The 14,804-nt window shown below is 38.8% G+C and overlaps 1 long non-coding RNA gene across 2 annotated transcripts in view; it reads right to left on the reverse strand.

The window, feature by feature from the left end:
• Window positions 1-14,414, reverse strand: part of LOC138147942 (uncharacterized) — a 124,838-nt gene extending 110,424 nt beyond the window's left edge. For both annotated transcript variants that reach the window (XR_011164937.1, XR_011164936.1), the window contains exon 1: window positions 14,234-14,414. This is a non-coding gene — a long non-coding RNA (uncharacterized lncRNA). The remainder of the gene's footprint in view (window positions 1-14,233) is intronic.
• Between the last annotated feature and the right edge of the window lie 390 nt (window positions 14,415-14,804).

The raw sequence follows: 14,804 nt of genomic DNA on the forward strand, positions 1-14,804 counted from the left end.
GGGGGGGGAGTGGACAGGGAGGGGTGTGAGGGGGAGAGCTACTTTGGAGAATACCTACCAGACAATAGAGGGTGAAGGAGTTCTACTGTGAGGAGACAGAGAGAGAGAGAGAGACAGAAGAAGAGAGAGAGAGAGAGAGAGAGAGAGAGAGATTGGAAGCTCCTTGAGGCAGGAACTGTCTTTTTTTTTATTTGTAGTTATGTTGCTGGTACTTTTATCACAGTGCCTGGCACATAGTAGGTGCTTGATAAATATTTGTCACTATTAATGACTAGATACCAGGTAATTTTGGCCAGGAGGCACTGACAGCAAAGGGATCTGGAAAACCTCATGCCATGCTTCAGTTGAGCTTTGAAAGAAGCTAAAGATTCGAAAAGACAGAGACAAAGAGAGGGCCTTCCAGGCAGGGAGAACAGCCTGGACAAAAGCACAGAGATGGGAGATGGATGTATAAAGAACAAGAAGGGGGGTGACCAAACAGTAGAGTGTGTGGAGGGGAATCATGAGCACCAATAAACTTGGAAAGGAAGAGGGGAGCCAGATTGTGAAAGGCTTTAAAATGGGGGAGTAATTTATCCATGGTCATACGGATGTCTAGAATTAAAACCCAGTTCTCTTAACTACCATTCTAGGGTGCTTTCTACTGCATCCCTCTGCCTCTTCAATTGCACCCAAAGAATAACTGGAGCTATGGGTAGGGAGGTATTTTTGTAGTGAAGGTCTAACAGTTTGTTTACTTTAAGGCATGAGTTAAATCGGAGCAATGCTGGTGGGGGAAATAGGTAGGAAATGGTAATGATTGTGAGATAAACATATGGATGAGAAAACTGAGGCTCAGAAAGGTTTCTAGTGTATTGCCCAGATAGTAGGTGTCAGAGGCAGGATTCTATCACTCTTCAGGTTGCTGGATGATGAGCCTTTCTAAGTTTAGCTAAGTTTCCCGGGCTGCCACCACCCCCATCCCCTTTGGGGTATGAGACACACCATCAGTCATCGAACCCCTCCCCAGTGCCTTTCCAATTCACTAGCACTGGCAGTAGCTCCTACTCTGCTGTCTTAGACTTCAAGAATCCAGGCACCTTGGTGCCGTGGTGACAGACTGAAGGACAACTCTTGTGGAGAGCTTTTCATTACAATGATCATTCAGGTATTTAATTTAAAATTAAAATTTTGAATTCCAAATTCTCTCCCTCAATGATTATTCAGGCATTTAAGATTGTGTTGAATTCTACCCTGAAAAATAAGATTTAGTAGAAACTAATACCAACAGTACTAGTTTCAAGAGTTTGGAATAAGTTTCTTATTTTACACCAACAAAAAGTAAAGAATCAGAATATAAATGTCAACTTCTAGGTTAATATAATTTTTAAGTTGATACATATATGGGAGCTTTCTCATATTAATAAAAATAACAATAATAATAATTCACAGTTATTTATAACTTTGAGTACACAAAATTCCTTGCATACATTATATTTGATCCTCATTACAACTACATGAGGCAGGTCCTGGTCCTATTATTATCCCCATTTTATAGGCAAGCAAATTGAGACTTAGAGAGCTTAAGTGACTTGCCCAGGGTCACAGATCTAGGAATCAGAAGCAGAATTTGAAGGCGTTCTTGAGATCCAGTCCAGTATTCCATGTGCTAGGAATCTGCCTGGGGCGCTATTACATGTTCAAGTGAGATCAGGGGGCGCAAGGGTTACTGTTACCTTGAGCTATGGGGATGAAAGTACCTGTCTCATTATATATACATGAAAAGAACTTGGAAGAAGAGAAAGCCTGTCTCTCTGTATCTGATCTGGAACACCTTAGACAAGACTGAAAGGATATGTACCTGATGACTGGGGGTTGGGTATGAAGTCTGTAGTACTTAATGAGTTGAAAGAAAATGGAAATTATAGAAAAGTTAGCCAGATTTTGGTTTCCTTTTATAATTGGTCCATACCAGTTTTCTAGATGTATGTAGAGACTTGGGAAGAGAGAAAGGGAAAGGGCGAGACTGAAGAGTTTTTAGAGTATTTTCTTCATAGTTTCCAAAACTTTGGATTTGTAATTTCCTTGATGCATTATTTATTACACACACACACACACAGAGCAGAGAACGCTGCTCTGGCTGCCTCACTCTCCTTTAGGAAGGCTTGCAAGCTTTACAGACAGGGACAGGTCTCAGCTTGTCTCAAAGCTTCCTGAATGATCTTTGTTCAGTGATTCCTAAATCTTATTCAGCCACCCTTCCCCCAATAGGAGACAGGAGCCCTACATGTTTTCCCTCTTCTGGGTAATTCTCTTCTAACTTTTCCCCTCATTTATAGACTGCTGCATGACTGCAATACTAATTTGCAAAGAGAGAATATCAATTTTTCAAGGCTCAAAATTTTTAAAAATCAAACAAAATCACAGACATGTATTAAATACTTGTTATATATGCTGCAGATAGACCTGAGTTCTAGTGTAATTTTTTTCTTGCTGGGGTGAGGGGAGAGAAGGAAAAGTTGTAAGTCCAGACTTGTAAATGGTATAGGGAATACCCAGTGTGGAAACTCCTTTCACAAATGCGGATCACAACTCTTAAGAAATTTAAGGTTTTAAAGAGTTGACTGGGGTTCTTTGAGTTTAAGTAGATTGTCCACTATACATAGGTAGTAAGTGGGTATCAGAGACAAGACCAGAACATTTCTTTCTAATGTTTTCTAATGCTGAGGCCAGCCCTCTATCCAATATGCATACTGATTCATGGTTCTAGAAACAATGAATTTTTGAGCTAGAAGGGATTGAAAAAAATCATTTCAGTGACCTAGGTCTAGACAATACTTGCTTGTCTCTGTGGCAGCAAGCACCCCAGCATCCCCAGGGTGGCTGCCAACACAGGTTCTTAGATCTGCTTTTCTAAAGAAAAGCAACTCAAAATGGCTTAACTAGCTTACTTTAATCAATCAAACATATATCATTTAACTAGTTCAAGGGGAAAAGGTCAGCACCCCGAACTTCAGAGTATACAGACAGAAGTTACAAGACAGAGAAACAGATCAAATAGACAGGCTTCCAAACTGTCCAACCATTACATCCATACCAAATCACAGTTAACAGAGAGGGAAGCATCAACATCTGGATTTTCAAAGTCAGGGGGCTCTCAAGAGCTGCCCAGAGTCTTGTCTGGTCAAATCACACACTTCTCAAAGTGAGGCCCAAAACAAAGCCTCACATCAGGGATTATATAGCCTTCTCCTTGGTCAGAGAATGTAACCACCCTCTTGACCCACTGATCAATCACAAAGCATCAAGGTGTGGGCATTCCTGAAAACCAAGCCTCCTGCCACAGGCTCCATGTGACCACATTCAACCTATTAGGGGACAGAGTACATTTTCAAATCAAGGAAGGTTCTCAGAGTCTCTTAAGCCCATCAAAGGGCCTAGGGGCAGGGAAGATCTTTAAATTTGCATTTCCATTACAGTCTCAGAAGAGGAAATTGAGATCTGGAGATCTGCTCAGGCTTTCCTAGTGAGTTAACATCAGATTTGGAGGCTAGAATATAACAACAGCAACAACAACAACTACTACTACTACTACTACTACTACTACTACTATTACTACTATTACTACCACCATTTATATAGTGCTTCAGGGTTTTCCAAGTATTTTACACATATTAACTGATTTGATACTTACAACAACCCTGGGAGGTAGCTGCTATTTTTACCCCCATTTTACAAATGAGGAAACTGAAGCAGAGATAAGAGATTTGCCCAGAGTCACACAGTTACCAAGTGACTGAGGCTGGATTTGAACTCAGGTTTTTCTGACTCTAGAATAGAATTTGGTCTCCTAAACCTTAGTCCTGTGTGTTTACCACTAGACCATGTAAGTCTGCTGGCAACTTGCTGAGCAACCCTAAACAAGATACATATTCTCACCACTTCAGTTCTCCTTACCTATAAAATGAGGCAGTTGGATTAGATTGAAATGACTTCAAAAAACATTTCTTGAAGGCTATGTTATATTCAAGGTTCTAGATTGGATATGTTAAGGGTGATATATGTATATATATGTACGTACGTATGTATGTTGCTTCTTGGAGGGCAATTGGGGTTAAGTGACTTGCCCAAGGTCACACAGCTAGTAAGTGTTAAGTGTCTGAGGTCAGATTTGAACTCAGGTCCTCCTGACTCCAGGGCCAGTGCCCTGTTCACTGTGCCACCTAGCGGCCCCGATACACACACACACACACACACACACACACACACACACACACACACATTTTAATTGTAATGATGCTCCTGGCCACAAAATCTAAGCTGTCTCCAAAAACTATCCATTAAAAGTCATATCCATTAAAGACTGTGCAGTGTTATGCTGTAAATGTCCTGATTTTGTGACAAATAGGGCTGGTGTTTTGTATAGTTGGGGGCTGGACAGGGACAGAGCATTGTGATAAAACAAAAGAGCACAGGATTGGAGGAAGAAACTGTTTTTGCATCTCTTTTGGTTTGTTTTGGGGGTGGGAGATGCTGGCTCTGTGGGGCCATGAATGTGAGGAAGCCCAGGTGAGGAAGTTTCTGCCTTTGGTGCAAATCTGCAACCAATCAACATCTCACGTAACCTCAGAGCTTTGCCTGAGCAGAGAACGAGCACCCTGGCCAGGGAGGAGAATTACATTTGAAATATATAATAGTCTGTGGCTATAAATGTTGACTTAAGGTTTTCATTACAGGTACTGAAGTGAATCCTGATATTGTACCACTTACTTCTAAATGCTCGATTTCTAAATTCAATGTTAAGCTAAATTTTAAATTAATGTCAAATTAAACGTTAAATCTCTAAATTTTTATTTACTGAGGACAAATCATATCTCTCCATTCCATGAATGCCTGACTCTGATATGGTTCTCCCTAACATGTCATTCGGGGCCCATGACCCCTGCATTACAGAAGGGTGAGGTTCTGTTTAGCTCTCCTCCTGGGCCCATTCTGCATCTGACAGCATTAATCAAGACTGATAAAGAGACCCACTGGTAGATTGAGTGACCCAATACACAAGGTCAGCAAACCAGGCTTACAACATTTGGATTATTTGATTAATAAACTAAAACACAGCAACATCATTAAGAAGTAGCTGACTCAAGAAGATTCTGGTCCCCTGGAATAATAAATGACAGCCTGACCCCAAAAGCTTTAGTTTGCTCCACAAAGAGGCAAATTTTATTTTCAGAGAAGCATTAATTCACTCATCCGTTGGAGGCCCAGGCAGAATTTTGTTCTCAGAGTTCTTACTGAGGCAGAGCTCATATCCAACTGCAAATAACTGGGGACAAATCAAAGATCCAGAGTGAAACGGCCCTCAGAGACCGTTTAGTCCAAGCACCTCCTTTTACAGATGAGGAAACAAGGAGCTGATAGCTTTAAAGGTGGCATTCTCACAATTCATCCAGACCTGCTAGAACTTCACTGAAGTGATGTCATCATATCCTGCTTGCTAATGGTAAATCAATGAATGTTACGCTGAAAGCCTTTTAGAAGTCAGCGTGAAGAATAACCACCCCTCATCACAAGAGCTCATGGTCTCATCATTGTCTGGCTACTCTTGAAAATGTTCCTTCAGGGAAGATGGTGAGCATTACAGATGGGGATCAAGGACAAAGAAAAGCAAAAAGAGGGTAGAAAGAGCCATGGGTAGGGTAGGGAATCAGGGCACACAGACACCTGTTTCAGCTCTGTGTCATTGGTCTTCTCTGGTCCTTACTTCCTTCAGCTCCAAGATGGGAAAGTTGATCTTCTCTGGTCCTTATTTCCTTCAGCTCCAAGATGGGAAAGTTGAGTTATATCATCTCAGGTATTTTCCAAAGCTGAAACTGTTTGATCCTACAACTAACTGGAATTTGACTGAACCAAATATTTGGTTCTGTCAAATAAAAGAACTGCAGCAGAAATATTTTTAATAATTCGTTGAGTTGTTTCAGTTTTGTCCAACTCTGCATAACCCCATTTGGAGTTTTCTTAGCAAAGATGAGGAACTGAGGCAAACAGGATTAAGTGACTTGCCCAGGGTCACACAACTAGTAAGTGTCTGAGGTCAGATTTGAACGTAGGTCCTCCCAACTTTAGGCCCAGCTCTCTATCCATTGTACCACCTAACTTTGGTTTTCTTTTAAATTAAAAAATATTAATGTAAATAAAATATTTAAATAAATATTTTAAATGAAAGTTTTAAATAAAATAAAATAAATTAAAATAAAATAAATATTAAATAAAATACTTTTTTAAAAAAATAATAGTTATATAATGTCTATTATAAGCCATTTACTGTGCTAAATGTTTTGCAAATATCTCATCTTATTCTCAGAGCCCTAAGGGATAGGTGCTATTATCCCAATTTTATAGGTGAGAAAAGTAAGGCAAGAAAAAAGGTTAAATTACTTGTCCAGGGAGGTGGCTAGGTGGCACAGTGAATAGAGCACCAGCCCTGGAGTCAGGAGGACCTGAGTTCAAACCCAGCCTCAGACACAACATAAAAACTAGCCATGTGACCTTAGGTAAGTCACAACCCCAATTGCCCTCCAAAAAACAACAACAAAAATTACTTGTCAAGGGTCACACAGCTGGTAGATGTCTAAGAACATATTTGAACTCAATTCTTCTTGACTCCATACCTGTTACTCCATCCACTGCACCACCCAGATTTTTCTTCAGGTCCCTAAAGAAATTCTAATTTTTTAAAGATTCAGACAACTGAGGATGGTACCATATAGTGAGTGATCATGTGCCTTGTGTAGGCTAAAACACAAGGTCTGTTACAGGGAGAATTGGGACTGGAACCAGGCTTCTTCACTCTTTAAGACCACTAGGTAATGCTTCTAGGTCCAATGTTTTATCCTAAGCATATAACTGCTTAATGTCTAGCACCAAGGTCACCTTCTAGGCAATATGTTTCTGGCAATATTCCCTTTTCCTCACCTTGTACTTTCTACAGTCTCCTCTTCTCTCCTTTCTGGAAACCACTGCTACATGTGTGGTCCATTGTCTTCATCCTACCTACCATAGTGCCTAACCCTTGCCCACCCTTTATACATGGTGCCTTTTCATCCAAAATATTTTTTCTTCCTTATTCCCATTGGAATACCAATTCCCTCAGCTCCCTCACAGAAGGATTAAGACATCATAAGATTCCTTCCTCTTATGAATTAATATAAACTACTGTGAAATGACTAAAATTATAGAATTAGAGAGGACGGTTAGGTGGTACAGTGGAGAGAGTGCCTGGAGTGGAGTCAGAAAGAACTTCATGAGTTCATATCTGGTCTCAGATACTTACTAGTTGTGTGACCCTGGGCAAATCACTTCACCCCATTTGCCTCAATTTCCTCATCTGTAAAATGAGCTGGAGAAGGAAATGGCAATCTGTTCCAGTATCTTTGCCAAGAAAACCCCAAATGGGGTCATGAAGAGTGAGACATGACTAAAAATGACTAAGCAACAATAAAATAGATTTGAAGATTGAAAAAAAAAAACTCAGAAGTCATCCAGTCTTTTTTCAGATGAGAAATTGAGGCCCAGAGAGGTTAAGTTACGTGTCCAGAGGTCACCACACGTCTTCACTGACAGCTCTGTGACTGGAATTCTAGTCCCTTGATTCCATGTTTCATGTTCTTTTCAGAGTAATGTCTTTTCTTTCCCAAGAAATTCTGTATTTTAGATGATTCTTTGAGTGGCTTAGATGTGACTTTGAGTGACTGCCTATACTGCTTCTTCCCTTCTTTTCTCTTTCATTATCTGACCGTCGCCATCAAAGGTTGCATGCATGCCTGTCCCAGGCCCCTCTGCCATGCCATAGCAGCCCACGTGGAGGAAGTTCCCCGTGATCGACATGATGGTGCAGAATCACAAGCTGTCCAACAGAGCTCTGACTTCCTCATAGGTGCACATGATTTGGAAGGATTTCCATGGTGTGACACAAGCACATTTTGTAAGTGGCAACAAAGTTTTGAGAATCTTGACATCTGAGGGACTTGCCCCTAATCTTCCTGGGGATTTTTATCACTTGTTGTTCACAAGCATCTTGAAAAAAATACAAAAGATATAAATTGTACATTCTACCTCGTTCTAAGTAAGAGCAGAATTCACAGGCAGGGGCTGGGTGTAAAGGCCAAGAACATACGCCCAGACAATTGGAAATATGATTCATTCAAAGCTTTCTACACTCCTTGCATAAATGCAGATTTAGGTACTAAAATAATAAAGTCACATTTAACCGAAGTACTAAAAAGAAATTCAGTTTTGGGGAAATGACCACCTCATTTATTAAGCAGATCATTCCATTTGGGGGGAGCCCTAATATTCAAGAAGATTGTCCTTATGCTGAGTCCAAATCTCCTTCCCAGTAATTTCCATCTATTTTCTTCATGAACTTCACAGAACAAGTTTTCCCTTCTCCCCTTCCAATGGTCTGCTTTACAAGGGGATGGATGACTTTCTATCCCTGGGCCCACTTCCTTGCAATCTAGTTATGAAAGGAAAGAAATAAGCAATTATTAAGCACCTACTGTGGACAAAGCACTGTGTTAAGCACTTTGCCAATATTATCTCATTCGATCTTAACAACTCTGAAAGGTAGGTGCTATTATTATCCCCAATTTATTATTGGGGAAACTGAGGCAGACAGTGGTTAAGTGACTTGCCTAGGGTAATAAGTGTCTGACGGCAGATTTAAAGTCAGGTATTTCTGACTCCAGGCCCAGTGTTCTCTCCACTGAGCCATTTCAGATCCCATCACACATAGGGAGGGGGAGGAATTGGAGAAGAGGGGAGTGAAATTCCTTCCTGATACATTTAAAAATAATACACATAGACTTTCTTCTACTTCACCAAAACACAAAATTAATGTGTATATTATATATGTACACATTATATATATATATATATACACATAATGTGTACCTAATGGTACACCAGTTATACATCATAAGTGTTGTAGCTATTTCCAATAAGCAAAAATACTTTATGTGTTTGTGGGATTCTCTGTCCATTCTCTTGTTATCCTGACTTTTATGATTAATGTTGAACATAGCTATCTTTTCATCTTTGAAGTACTGATCATTCTCTGAGCATATTTATGGGGCAAGGAATTTTAGCAAAGGAGGAGAAATAACCACAGAGAACATTCCAATTTTCTGACATCAAATATATACACAGATATACATACATACATATACATATACACACATATATATACATTAACATAAATATTCTACATACAAAAAAGGAATTTGAAAATTGGCAATTGATGGAAATTTTTCTCTTGTCAGCTCCTCCTTGATTAAGCTCATTTAATTTCAGTTCCATTTCTGTGTTTCTTTTAGATTTTTCATCTACCACGCCTTTCATTCTCATAACTTCCAACAGCTAAATCTTCATGAAAATCCTCATTCATTCCAATGTGTTTTTTCCCTCAATTCAAACATTTTGTTCCAAAAGGATGACCCAGACTTTGGCACCTTCTCTCTGCCATACTCATAGTTGCATGAAACAGCTGGTAAGAGAGTCCCTGTTTTCCTTAATGGCCCACAGAGAGGCCATTTCCTGACATTTTAGTGTCTGGAGAAATTCCAAATAAGTTTAGTGTCAATTCTGTTCAAGCTGTCCTCTGAATGAACTAGAACTCAGGGCCCCCCAACCAAGAGTGATGGTGGCCTTTGGAGAGAATGTTCATGATGTTCTTCATCCCAAACACATCAGTTGTCTCTGACAGATGCCCAGGTCAGTGCCTCCCAGTCATTAACTGCTGGGAAATATTCTGAGGGAGGAAAAGCATACACATTGTGTACTTCTAGTGATGAATTGGCCTCTCAATGAGTTGGAAGATTCAATTCAGTGAAAGATATGATAGTTCAACCACATGAGCAAAATTCTCGAAATATTTTGTGGACTTGTTGCTTTGAGGACTTGTATGACAGACAGAAGAAGCAACAGTGTATTAAAAAGAACATGCAGTATTGGGGTTGGGGAGAGAGAAGGGGGAGGAACAAATATGCAAAATAAAGAAACAAAAATGACATTTTTCGGGTCAATTCCATAGGATTTATAGGTAGAATCAGAGTTCTTAATGTAGAATCCAAGGACCCCTAAGGGGTCTAGTAACATAGGTGGGAAAAATATATCTTTATTCTCATTAATCTCTAACTGAAATTTAGCATTTCCTTCAATTATGAATTGAGAAGAGGTCCATGGGCTTCACCAGAAGAGGCCTGCCCCCCCCCCCAAAAAAAAGAAAAAAAATGATCTCTATTTTAATCTATCCTCCATCCAGCTTCCAAAGTTATTTTCCTAACACATAGGTCTTACCATGCCCACTTTTTCTTAATAAATTCCATATCGGGGCAGCCAGGTAGCACAGCGAGTAAGAGCACCGACTCCAGTGTCGGGATGACCTGGATCAAATCCAGGCTCAGATACTCAGCACCACACCCAGAAATAACTGTCCGTGTAACCTTGAGCAAGTTACTTAACCCTGATTGCTTTAAAAAATAAAATTCCATATAATGGTTGCATAAAACAGCTGGAAAGACAGTCCCTGTTTTCACTAATCGCCCATAGGGAGGATATTTCCATAATTCTAGAATATCTCCCTATTAACACCAAAATCAAATATCAAGTCTTTTGGTTTGCATTTAAAGGTCTTTACAACCTGACACCTTCCTACTTTAATAATAGGTAATATTTATATAGTGTTTACTATATGCCACACACTCTGCTAAGCACTTTACAATGATTATTTCATTTGATCCTTACAATAACCCTAGGAGGTAGGCATTATTATTATCATCCCTATTTTACAGATGAGAAGTCTGAGACAAAGAGAGGTTTAAGCAACTTGTCCAGGGGCTACACAGCTAGTAATTGAAGCTGGATTTGAATGTGGGTCTTCCTGACTCCAGGACTGGTGCTCTACCCACTATAGCATTTACGCTCCATTCCCTTTCACACATTTTATGGTCCAGCCACACTAGACTATTTGCTGTTTCTCCATTCCATGTCTTTCTGCACTGATTCTTCTTCCTATCTAGAAAGCTCTAACTCTTTACTTCAGACTTCCTGAATCCCTTGCTTCCCTTAATATTCAGTTTAAGTACCACCTACTCCATGAGATCTTTCCTGCCTCATCCAACTGCTACCTCCTTTAGTTACCTTCTATCTGCTCTGTGTTATTTCCCATGTTATCATTTACATTAGTTGCCTCCCCCATTAGAAGGTAAGGACTATTTGTTCTGCTTTTTCTATGTACCCACAGTATTTGGTACACTGCCTGGCCTGTGGTAAGTACTTAATAAATGCTCATTGACTGATTGATCTAACCTGACACCTTATTTTGCAGGTGAGGAAAGAGGTGAAATGACTGAGGTCACATAGGTACTAAGTAGCAAAGACATGATTCAAACCTAGTTCTTCGGACTCCAATTCCAGGATGGTTTCCCCTATAACAGTGCAAGGTTGAGACTGTTTTTAGAGATAGGCACAAGAGATAGGTTCTGGAAAATTTGAACTGTTCACAATAGATAGGGTATACACACACATATGTATATTTATAATGTGTATTATATATGTATATATATATATATATATGTGTGTGTGTGTGTGTGTATCACATTTTTGTAACCTGAATCATTTTGAATGAAAAATAGAAATGTTCTAGTTAATTAGCTCTCAAAAGGATTCACCTTCTTCTGAAAAGTCAATATAAATTTTATGATCACTCCCTCATATATTTAAATGCTTAAGTAGGGGAAATTAAGGGAGCAAAAAGACTAAAATGACCAAAGATCTCAGGAGAAAGAAAACTCAAAGTCCTTGAACATAAGCAGATAAATAGGGAAATTTTTTAAAAGCAGAAGGAAATATTGCCTCCAGATCTAATAAAAGAGTCCAGACAGCCCTGAATAAATATCATAAAACAAAGGAAAATTATTTAACATCTGATGAGATAGAGGACCCTAAGGATTTTGAAGAGAGTATGGGACCAAAAGATACTTTTCCTGAATGATTTAAAAGAGAAATGAGAATTGTAAGAACAGAAGTTATGGCCTCAAGAGCAGAAATATTTGGCAGAATAGAAAAACTTGAATTCACAGTGGCAAGTCTCACCAAAGAAACAAAAGAAAAGACAACTGAATGGGAATTCAAATACATAGAAGTGCATGGCAATCTAGAGAAGAGATGCAGAAAGCAATAACATTAAAAGAAGGCATGTTCTCGATGCATGCAAAACTTAAAGATCTTGAAGTCAGAATGAATTAAGCCAATTTAAGGATTCTAGGTCTCCCAGAAGAGCACAAGCAGGGAAAAAACCCTTGACCTCTATAATGAAAAAATAATAAAGGAAAACTGTCTAGAACTTCTGAACACAGAAAAAAGTGCCAAACTAAAGAATTCATAGATCACTTTCAGGAAAGAAAACATGAGCAGCAAACTCTGAAACAATGGCTAAATTTAACAATTCCATTGAAAAACAATAAATTCTGCAAACAACCAAAGACCTTTACCTATAAAGGAAAATATAAACCTAATTCTCATGATCTCATGATTTTAAATGTGAATGGATTAAACAAGCCAACAAAATGAAAAAGTGACAGACTGGATAAGAAAGCAAAATCCCACAAGTTATTGCTTATATATTTAATAAACTAAGACATATGCAGAATAAAAATTAGGGGCTAGAAAAAATTTACTTTGCATCAAGTGAAACCAAAAAAAAAAACCACAGGAATTAGAATCATGCCATCAGACAAAGTAAAACAAACATTCAAAACTTTAAAAAGGATAAACAAGGAAACTATGTTATGCTGAAAGGAACCACAGACAGCAAATCTATATCAAACTAAATTTATGTGTTCCAAATGCCTTAGCATCTAAATTGATGAAGAAAATATTGACTGAGCTATAAGAATACATAGACCATGGTTATTGTACGTATTTCTTAAAGAGGAAAAAAATGACTTCACTATGTTAGAGTCAAGTTACAGTGTGTCTAGTCAGAGTCATGGCAGTGAGAAGATGACCCTATGGCCTGAGCCACCTGTATTCAGGGTTATGATTACAGCTCCCAGTGTATTGGTACTTTATCACTTGTCTGTTGCCACAGGACTTCAAGATAGGTAAAAATGGTAAAATGATATGGGTGATGTCTTTTGATTTTTGCGTAAATTGGATTTAAGTGAAGCAGAGTTGTGCAAAGTCATCAGTCTTATTCTCTCTTCCAGAGTCACAATCCAGCAGCAGGACAGAGTCAAAATGATTGGTGATGGCTCGAGACAAAGTAAATGATCTTGGCATCTTTGATGTCAAGCTCTAAGTATTCCACAGCACCTGCTTCAGCTGCCTTCATGGCCATTGGAACAAATTGTTCTCATCCGCCCATTCCACCAGGTAAAGTCTTCACATGTTTGAGGTAGACATCCCCCCCCCCCCAACTCTCACTGACGTGTTTGAGAACCCTTAGTTACCCTCAACCTGATTTAGCCAGTCTGCCAAAATAGTTTACTGGGGTGTGGCCACTGTGCATGCTACAGCTTCTTGGAGCCACAAGATTGGGTGGATAAGGAGGACACTTAAGGTAGAAAGCGACCCTGAAAAGGTCCCTGCAGCCCTGAAAAGTCCCTGAAGTCCTCGCACCAGAGGTATTAGACTTCCCCAAACACACCCTACGTACCACATATGAGCCATAAAATAGACCATAACATAACAGTGACAGATCTTAATGTTTCTCTTTCAGTGACTTTGGACATTTATATAACAGTTATTTAAAGAAAGCCACACTTGTAATAGATATAAAGAGTCTTGTAAACTATGAAGTTCTAGATTAATACAAAATAGCATCACCGTTGTAATGATTATGGTTTTACCTACTTTGGCTCTTCTATCACTGGATATAGAAAACTGCTTCTTTTAGTTCTCCATTAACTGACTTATAATGAGTGATGAGCACTGATTTCAAATCAAAGAACCTGAATTCAAATTCTGATTGTATTACTTTACCCCACCTCTCTGGGCCTCAATTTCTTCATTTGTCAAATGAGGGAGATGAACTTTAAAATCTCTAGAGTCCCTTCCAGTTCTAGAACCTATTTTATGTAAACCTTTTTTTAAAATATCAAGCATATACTTTACCTTTTAAGCTAAATATATACTCTAACATATATTTTATATGTACTTACTTCTATTCAAACTTGGGATAATCACTTACCTCTTTTTAAGCCTCAGTTCCCTCCTTTGTAAAATAAGGAGATGAACATAGTGACTTCCAAGGTTGCTTCCAACTCTATGATTCCTCAAAGTTAATTGTGTTCTGAACCACGAGAAATAGCATGGCTTCCTTAGTTTGAAAAACAGCCCCCCAGTTCCCTACCAAATAAATCAATTCATCTCTAATTTGATATGACTAAAATATGATAGTTTATATTTCCTCACAGATAAGGAGCAAGGAAGATTTTAATGTTGGACTCATGCCATTCCCCAGAGAAGTTAAGGAAGGCATGACTCAATCAGTTCCTATAAATAATGCAAAGTTTCTAGAAATGAAGGATGGAAAACCCATGTTTACAGAAAAGAAAACTTTTTCAAGCCCTTAGGTTTTGTTTGTTCAATAAAAACCTAAGTTAATGAAACTGGGGAAAGAAGGAAAATTAGCAAAAGGAGCGTTAAACATATGCAATAGTAATAATAAAATTTAAATACTATCTTTAAATTTGCAAATCACTTTATGTAGGTTATCTCCTTTTACCCTCACAACAATCCTGTAAGGTAAATTCTGTTAT

Source organism: Petaurus breviceps, unplaced genomic scaffold, assembly GCF_028583685.1.
Source record: "Petaurus breviceps papuanus isolate PSGF00001 unplaced genomic scaffold, PetGlider_PUasm1.0 90808, whole genome shotgun sequence".
NCBI classification, from domain to species: domain Eukaryota; kingdom Metazoa; phylum Chordata; class Mammalia; order Diprotodontia; family Petauridae; genus Petaurus; species Petaurus breviceps.